Raw genomic sequence first — 9,503 nt, forward strand, 5'->3', positions numbered from 1 at the left:
TGACCAGCGGCAGCCGACGAAATACTGAGCTGACGACGGCTACTTATTTTTGGACACCATCCGCCCACTCCTGTTCAGTTTTCTTCTTAATTTGTGTGTATATTTATGGAAAATATTGTCCATTTGATTCTAACATACATATGTATATACATATGTATTTTAATTACCCTTCAGTACCAAAATTCCTTTCCTGTCCGATTCCTGGTGTCATGTTCAAAGAACCAAAACAAATCTCATGGGTTTCGGTAAGGGAACTCCGAAACAAAGTAGGCAATGAAAATTCTATCTGTGTTCGGATACAGCCAAACAATTAATTGTTGTTTTTGACGGGATTCGGAGCAGTGGTTCGGAAATTAGATTGAGATTATGAAAAATATTATTGAACGAAATAAAAAGAATCGATAGTCTCGTTAGTGAAATCAATTTTTTTACAGCTCTAATGATAGCTGAAGTATTCATAAGTTTTTTGCAATGTAATTCATTAAATATTGTTAAAGGGTAAGTGACTTATTTGTATTCAGTTAATAAATTCTTTTCCAGAATTGCTTTTGAACCTGGGCACTTTTTTAACCTAGACGGTGTGAACGGAAGGAGATTTTATATGCAGTATTTGTTTTCTTCTTAATTGGTGTGTATATTTGTGAAAAATATTGTCCATTTGATTCTAATATCCATATGTATATACATATGAATTTTAATTATAGATTGACGAGGCAACAGCCAGAAGGAAAGACACGTAACATACTTTTAGGGGAAATGCAAGAAGTTATGCTAAGAAAAATTGTGGTAATCATTGAACAAATTATAAAGTTTTTTAAATGAATAAATAAATAAAAAAAAAATTATTATAAATTTCGTCAGATATTTACTATGGGGCGGGGGGTTCCGGGGATGTTCTACACGTTTTCCTCTGGGATTCCGCCTGGTACTCCTTTGAGAGTCCTACCTGATTCTACTCTGAATTCCCAATGATTACTGCCTGATTCCTTCCCAAATTCCTGGATGATTCTGTTCAGAATCCCTTCCGAAATTCCCTTCTGATTCAGGGGGGAATTCGTGTCGAAATTCACGACAAATTTCTAGCAGGATTCCTTAATGATTCCCTAAAAATTCCTCAGGTAGTCCGAATTCAGGTTTGCTAACGCCTACTGTATTCAGATTCCTGGATGGCTTGTATGAAAGCTCCCTAATGATTCAGGATGGAGTCTAGAACATTCCAACATGATTCAGACCTGAATCCTAAAGGATTGGTACTGCAGGGTATAGATTGACGAGGCAACAGCCGGAAGGAAAGACACGTGACATACTTTAAGGGGAAATTCAAGAAGTTATGCTAAGGAAAATTGTAGTAATCATTGAACAAATTATAAAGTTTTTTAAATGAATAAATAAATAAAAAAAATTTATTATAAATTGCGTCAGATATTTACTATATGGCGGGGGGATCCGGGGATCTTCTACACGTTTTCCTCTGAAATTCCTATCTGATTCTACTCTGAATTCCCCTACGATTTTGGCCTGGTTCCGTCCAAAATGCCTGAATGATTCTGTTCAGAATCCCTTCCGAAATTCCCTTCTGATTCAGGGAAGAATTCGAGCCGAAATTCACGACAAATTTTTAGCAGGATTCCTTTATTATTCCTAGAAAATTCCTCGGGTAGTCCGAATTCAGGTTTGCTAACGCCTACTGTATGGAAATTCCTGGAAGGTATGAAAGCTTCCTCTCCAATCCAACCTGTTTCAGACCTGAATCATAAAGGAATGGTACTGAAGGGTAGAGATACCTAATATTTTTAAATATTTTTCATTTCCCTTCAGTTCCATTCCTTTAGGATTCAGATCTGAATCATGTTGGATTGGAGAGGCCTCCATCCTGAATCATTAGGGAGCTTTCATACAAGCCATCCAGGAATTTCCATACAGTAGGCGTTAAAAAACCTGAATTCGGACTACCCGAGTAATTATCCGGATATCATTAAGGAATCCTTCTAGGAATTTATCGTGAACTTCGACACGAATTTCCCCCTGAATCAGAAGGGAATTTCGGGAGAGATTCTGAACAGAATCATCTAGGAATTTGAGACGGAATCAGGCAGTAATCGTAGGGGAATTCAGAGTAGAATCAGATAGGACTCTCAGAGGAATACCAGGTGGAATCACCAAGGAATCGTAGGGGAATTTAGAGTAGAATCAGATAGGAATCCCAGAGGAAAACGTGTAGAAGATCTCCGGAACCCCCCACCCCATAGTAAACATTTGACGCAATTTATAATTTATTTTGTTATTTATTTATTCATTTAAAAAACTATATAATTTGATTTAATTTAATGATTACCACAATTTTTATTAGCATAACTTCTTGCATTTCTCCTAAACGTATATTACGTGTCTTTCCTTCCGGCTGTTGCCTCTTCAATCTATAATTAAAATACATATGTATATACATATGTATGTTAGAATCAAATGGACAATATTTTCCATAATTATACACACAAATTAAGAAGAAAACAAATACTGGATATATAATGGCCTTCCGTTCACACCATCTAGGTTAAAAAAGAGTCTATATTCAAAAGCAATTCTGGAAATGAATTTATTAACTGAATACAAAGAAGTCACTTACCCTTTAACAATATTTAATAAATTAAATTGCAAAACACTTGTGAATACTTCAGCTTTCACTAGAGCTCTGAAAAAATTGACTTGAACAACGAGACTATGATTTTTTTCGGTAAATAATATTTTTCTTCATCTCACTTTAATCTCGGAACCGTTGTTCCGAATCACTTCGAAAACAACAACGAATATGAAGTCAGAACGTCGGCTGTAGCCGAACATAGGTAGAATTTTCATTGCCTACTTTTGTTTCGGAGTTCTCTTACCGAAACCCACGAGATTTGTTTTTCGAACATGACACCAGGAATCGGACAGGAAAGAAATTTTTGTACTGAAGGGTTGTTATATTGAGATTATAAAAATTTAATAATTAAACTTTTTTCCGACAATATGTAAGTGTTTTTGGTAAACAGAGACTTGGTACAAAGTAAGGGATTTTTGTCTTATACTTCTTAATATTGTATAGTCATCATTGTATGCGGTGATTAAGCATGATTTAAGCAATCCTATATTTTTTAAAGTATGTTGTAAGCAATAACAAAAAGGATAGGGATTGTAAATATCCTTGTGGGATTTCACTTTCCAGTGGCAGGTGATGGGATTATACGTTTTGAATCTTGAAATGGAGGGGGGCGATCCTGCCGCTGAAGATCCTGTATTGGAAAATGTAGCCCAAGTGAAAATTCTTACGTCGCAAACGAAGGTGAAGAGTAAGGCGGGAGCGTCGTGGGCAATTCAAAAATCGTCAGCTTTATTGCGCTGCATACATGGTACTAAATAGCTTTAATGTAAGGGCTGCGCTCCCGACCGATAAGCTACACTTAACAGTGCAAGAGCGGGCCCGAGAAGTGGAGCGCGAACTAGCCGTCCCTCAGCTCGCTTAGGAGCGAGCGAAGCTCGGGAACTCGGGAGCGGGCGTTCGCGAACATCGAAGAGTGGGCGCGGGAGCGCTTATACTAGCCCGATGAGCAGTGCGCGAAGAGCCGACTTGCGGGAGTGCAAGAGCAGCCAAAGCTGTGGAGGCTCGGTGGACAGAGGCGGCGCCGCGGCCGCTACGAAGGGCCTTCTGACGTGAACATTCTCCCCCCCTGGCAACATCTCGGGTTGCAACATATTCGTCCTGTATAAGCACTGCCGCGTTCTGCAGGGTGTCCTGGCTAGCGACGGAAATTGCCTATGCGCACCGGAGTGGAGCGGTGGACGGAGGCCGTGGAGTGCCTGAGGAGAGCGGGGGAGAGGCCCAGGATCGTAGAGGAGACGTCGACGTCGGTAGCGGATGAAGTTCGGTGGCAACCTCGGAATCCGTTGGATTGGACCTCTGATCAGAGCGTTCGCGTGGTGCGAAGCGGTGGCATCTTCTCGAAGCGCACTGGAAAAAAAATGTATCATTTAGAAGAGCGGTCAGTAAATAAAGCGAATTGGGAGCACGGAGTCATCCGATGCTGCGATCGGGGTGCGGGAACTAGATTTCCCGGCATATGCAGGAGCGTGTGGTGATGCTGATTGCACGTCTTGCATCGGTCACCACTGCGGCACTTGCCTTGGGAATGTTCGTGGGCCAAACAGTTGGAACAGTAGCGGTTGGTGGACACCGCGTTGAGCCTCTTCTCAGCACTAAGCGTGAGGAACTTGTGGCATTTTCGAAGCGGATGGATTCCGCTGCAGACTCGGCATGGGTAGGATAAAATACCTCGGGAACGTCTGCTCTTGATGTCGTAGGATACCCAGTAATTGAAGGCGTTGGGATTAGTGATTCGCGTGGAGAACGCGGATATCCTTTGGACCAGTGCGGTTACTGGGCTGGAAGGTTCAGGAGCAATTTGAACACTGGAGGAACAGCTTCTGGGATGCAGCAGGGTGTGATGCCGTCTGCGGCATGTAAGGCAAGAGTGGGCACTGGGGCAATCCCGCCACAGATGGCCTCGTGCCAAACAATTCAAGCAGAGTTGCTTTCTTCGTATGATATTTGACCTTTCGACTACGGTCATTTTAAGGAAACGGGGACATATTCGCAGGGGGTGGTTTTCCGTGGAACATAGGTCACACCTTCTGGGTCTGGGTGTTGGAGTCACTCTGAAGTCGGAAGAATGGAGCCGGGACGCTGAGGCCCTCGGAGTCGACAATTTTGGCGGAAAATGCCTTGAGTTGGTAGGCGTAACGTCGTCGATGGCCTCCAGCGTACTATGGCGTTCGGTCAGAAACGCATCTAGCTCGTTCCAAGTTGGAATTTTGTCCTTATTGTGGATAGATTGCTCCCACTTGGAGAGCGTGAGCTTGGGGAGCTTCGAGGAAACCATGTACACCAGGAGGCAGTCCCAGGCTTCGACTTGAATGGCGGTCATCTCTAATGCCGCTAGACAACTCTGGATAGTGCCTTGCAGCTCCCTTAGCGCGCTGCCGGACTCTTGAGGGATAGCCTGGATGTTGAAAAGGATTTTCAACTGGCTGTTGACCAACAACCGCCGGTTCTCGAAGCGGTCGGTGAGGCTTTGCCAAGATGCGACGAACCCCTCATTGGTGAGCGGGGCTTTGGAAACAATGGCGTGCGCTTCGCCAGTTGTCTTGGATAGTAGGTGGAACAATTTCTCCACCGGGGTGAGACGCGAGTTGTGAATATAAACCGCCGTAAAAAGGTCTCTGAATGTGGGCCACCGAAGACAGTCACCAGCGAAAGTTTCGGTGTCCACCGGTGGCAGGCGACAACCAGCCGACTCCGGGACGGACGAGTTTGGGGAAATCGGCACGGACTGAGAAGCGCCCTTTTCCATCAACTCTTGGAGGTCGGCACTACATCTTTCGTAGACCGAGAAACAATGCTCATATCTGGACTGGAGCGTTAGCCCGATGGTGTTACTCTCACCGGATGCCGATTTAAGTTCAGAACAAATATCGTAATCCCTTTCGACCTTTTCCCACAGTGCCCGAATCTGATCGCGACGCACTTTACACGTGGAAGGAGAGGGCTGGGTGGTTTCTGGGGCATCTAGAGGTTGGATCTTTGCCTCGAATTGACTCACACGGTCTGTCGTGGCCATAAACTTCCTCAACGCAATGCCGATGACGGTTTGAGCCATTTTGTGGCCGAGCAGTGGACTTTAAAATAATCGGAGAGGGTCGCGGAGATGCGGACTGGGATCTTCCCAAACGGATTGACGGAATCGGCCAATTACAGTTCTTTTGTATTCTGGAATATATATATATATCTATATAGATATGAGTGGTAGTTCGGGATAGTATTGAATAGTAGTGAATTTGCAAATTGAAATCCTTGTATTTTCTCTTAATATTCAATATATTTCGGACATGGAGGTTTGCTTACATTTTGCTTAGAAAATTGGTCACGAAATGTGGATGGATCCCGTAATAAATTAAATACGGATTTAGGAACGTATTGGTCGGAAGTAATTAATTGTTGCCAAATTTATTGATCACGGATGAAATGGTCGAAATAAACCCTTGGCATTTGTTTGAGAGAAAACTCAGTGGGTCATGCCGTCGGCAAAGCAGTGCGGAACTCAAAAGAACCAAGAGGAAAGAACAACACGACCGTTGCGGCGGCTCAGTTGAAAAGATTGAATTTTAAATTAATTAACTTAAATTAATTAATTAAATTCAAATTCTGGATCTATTAATGAATGTTCAACTATGAGCGCAGATGTTTAATTATTTAAACGCTAGGAAGGTAGAATTTAAAAAACAAACATCCGCTTTTGGTCGCGGAGAAGAGCTCACTGGGATAAGCCGCCGGCAAAGCAGTGATGAGTGAGGGGCCAAAAGAACTTAAGGGCAACAACAACATAGCCGTTGCGGCGGTTAAATCGAAGACAATTAAAAAAAGAACCACTCTCGTTTGAGTTTGAGTTTGGCTGCTCAGCTCAGAATAGTGCGAAGCTTGCCCAATATATGTATGTATGGAGATTGTGGAAATCGATGCTCAGCGCAGAATAGCGCGAAGCTTGTTTGTATGGAGATATGTATGTAAATTTGTATTTCTTTCATCTAAATGAAAATAGGATAAATAAAATTCGGATAATTTAAAATCCTTGGTTCACGAAATTTCCTTAAAATTTGTAGGAGGTGGATTTTGTCTCGTCGGCACTGTTCGGCTGTGGAATGTATAAGTGCAGGTGCTTGTACACGCTCTAGGCACAAAGAGGAGACGAAAAAAAAATTACAATTAATTACTTGCCCTTATGCGGGCGTGTGTATATATGTATGTAATAGCTTGGATCGCTCAGCGCAGAATAGCGCGACGGTTGCCCAATATACATGTATGTATGTAAAAATTTATATAAATAAAAATAGGATTTATAAACTTTGGATAATGTTAAATCCTTGGATCACGAAAGTCGTTGAAAGTTGTAGATGGCGGATTTTGTCTCGTAGGCACTGTGCGGCTGTGGAATGTATGAGTGCAGGTGCTTGTACACGCTCTAGGCACAAAGAGGAGACGAAAAAAATTACAAATAATTACTTGGTATGCCCTTATGCTGGCGTATGTATATACATATGTATGTAATAACTCGGATGCTCAGCGCAGAATAGCGCGAAGCTTGCCCAATATATATGTATGTAGATAACATAATTGTGGAGATCGATACTCAGGGCAGAATAGCGCGAAGCTTGCCCAAATCGTAAATTAATATAAATAAAAAATAGTATTTATAAAATTCGGATTATTTTAATTCCTTGGCTGACGAAATTTGTTTCTTGAAAAACTTTAGGGTTTGTATTGGCACAGTGGGGCGCCGAGAAGTGGACTGTATGGAATTGTGCGAAAAGAAAAAATGTGTATGGATACAGCATACAAAAATATCGTGACAGCGGCAGACTGTTCGGCGATCAGGGTGAATTCCCGCAACAAGCGCACACTGGCTGGCCAATATTAATTATGCCTTTCTTTTTAAAACACAATTTCACTGTTCACGGAGAACTAGAAAATTTCGAAGTTCGGAGGCGAATAGAAAGTGGAATTTCTCACTGCCGTGGTGTCAGGAAAACTCGGACGGGGAGTTGACACGAACAAAACAATAAATTTTGCAGCGGTGCGACCGAAATTAAATGTTCGGCCCACTGTTAAAGACCGGCAGCGAGAACCAGACGGAATCAAGCATATACTTATCTCAGCGGAAAAATCACCGGGAACTGCTGGTGAAAGGACGGAAGGATATCCGGATCTGGCTCGAAGGACCATGAATTGGAGGGGGGCGATCCTGCCGCTGAAGATCCTGTCTTGGAAAATGTAGCCCAAGTGAAAATTCCCACGTCGCAAACGAAGGTGAAGCTTTATTGCGCTGCATACATGGTACTAAATAGCTTAAATGTAAGGGCTGCGCTCCCGACCGATAAGCTACACTTAACAGTGCAAGAGCGGGCCCGAGAAGTGGAGCGCGAACTAGCCGTCCCTCAGCTCGCTTAAGAGCGAGCGAAGCTCGGGAACTCGGGAGCGGGCGTTCGCGAACATCGAAGAGTGGGCGCGGGAGCGCTTATACTAGCCCGATGAGCAGTGCGCGAAGAGCCGACTTGCGGGAGTGCAAGAGCGGAAAGCTTTGGCTCGGTGGACAGAGGAGGCGCCGCGGCCGCCGCGAAGGGCCTTCTGACGTGAACAAATCTGAACAGAGATTTATCTATTGGTCATGAACTTAACTATTTAGTTTATCATTTTATGTTCCAATTTCCAGGTTACCAGTTCGCCTGTTATTGTGTGGATTCCAATTTTATCAAAGGCTTAAGAAACGTCGAGTTATATTAGTGAGAGATATTTTTTTCTTGATAGGGTTGCAGAAGTCTAGAGATGCGAAAGAATCTGATACCGAAGTGCCCTTCCTAAAGCCCATTTAAAGACTTTCGAGTAGCTGAATATTGTTGACTAGACACCATAGTCTTTCGGAAATTATTTTATCTATGGCTTCGGATATGCAGGTGTTTAAGGATATCGTTCCATAGGATAGGTTGTTTTGTCTGATTCGGGTTTTATGCTGCTTATTTAATGTTTTGGTGGGATATATGTGTGAAGCATACTATTGTAAACTTTGAGAACTCTTTGCATGACGGAGTCTGGTAGGTTTTGAATCATTTGATAACTGATGAGGTCCATGTCAAGTGTTTTTCCTTAACTTGGTTGATGGCGCTTCTCAGTTTAATCAATAGAAATATTACATTCTAATGGTAGGGTGAGAAGGTATGTTTCGTGAGTAAACTGTAGTTAAGATTTTCTTTGTGGGATCTGAAAGTGGGATGGAAGTTATTATATAAAGTGGCATCGCATAGTGTTTTTGAAATCTGTTGTTTGTTTGTATTCATTTCCGATGAGTTCAAAGGGTAAGCAAGGCAGAGAATTTGGATATGCGTTTTAAAGCGACAGAATCAATTAATTTTTTTCCATATTCTTGGGATAAGGGTTTGTGAATTTACTTTTGTAGTGAATTCGAATTTATTTTTATACCCTTGCACGGTATTATAATTTCAGTCAGAAATTTGCAACGCAGTAAAGGAGGCACCTCCGACCATATAAAGTATACATATTCTTGATCAGGATCAACAGCCGATCCGATCTCGCCAAGTCCGCCTATCTGTCTGTCCGTTTCTACGCAAACTAGTCTCTCAGTTTTTAAGCTATCAACAGATTTTTATCAAATTTAAGTTATAGCCATTTCAAATTTTCTTCAATTTGTACAATTTTATTAAAATCGGACTATTATATCATATAGCTCCCATAGGAACGATCCTTAGATATAGAGGAAAAATGCAAATCTGTGAATGTTAAACTGCAAATATAATATCTATATGAGAATGAAATGAAAGAAGGAATTACTTCATTGTTGTTTAACATAAATATTGTAACGAGTTTTCCTCTGTCGTGGTTGTTGTTGAGCCACAGGCAGAGT

General features: G+C 42.2%; 2 long non-coding RNA genes across 2 annotated transcripts; one reads left to right on the top strand and one right to left on the bottom strand.

Moving 5' to 3' along the window:
* Positions 1 to 316: 316 nt before the first annotated feature.
* LOC110180593 (uncharacterized) lies at positions 317 to 852 on the top strand. Its single transcript, XR_002319483.2, has 3 exons — positions 317 to 498; positions 576 to 628; positions 705 to 852. It is a non-coding gene; the product is annotated as an uncharacterized LOC110180593 (long non-coding RNA).
* Positions 853 to 2,360: 1,508 nt separating this feature from the next.
* LOC147644987 (uncharacterized) lies at positions 2,361 to 2,778 on the bottom strand. Its single transcript, XR_015272284.1, has 3 exons — positions 2,624 to 2,778; positions 2,494 to 2,546; positions 2,361 to 2,417 (listed from the first exon to the last, which is right to left on the bottom strand). It is a non-coding gene; the product is annotated as an uncharacterized LOC147644987 (long non-coding RNA).
* Positions 2,779 to 9,503: the final 6,725 nt, after the last annotated feature.

Source organism: Drosophila serrata, unplaced genomic scaffold, assembly GCF_035046125.1.
Source record: "Drosophila serrata isolate PLE 108 unplaced genomic scaffold, ASM3504612v1 contig_41, whole genome shotgun sequence".
NCBI lineage: Eukaryota > Metazoa > Arthropoda > Insecta > Diptera > Drosophilidae > Drosophila > Drosophila serrata.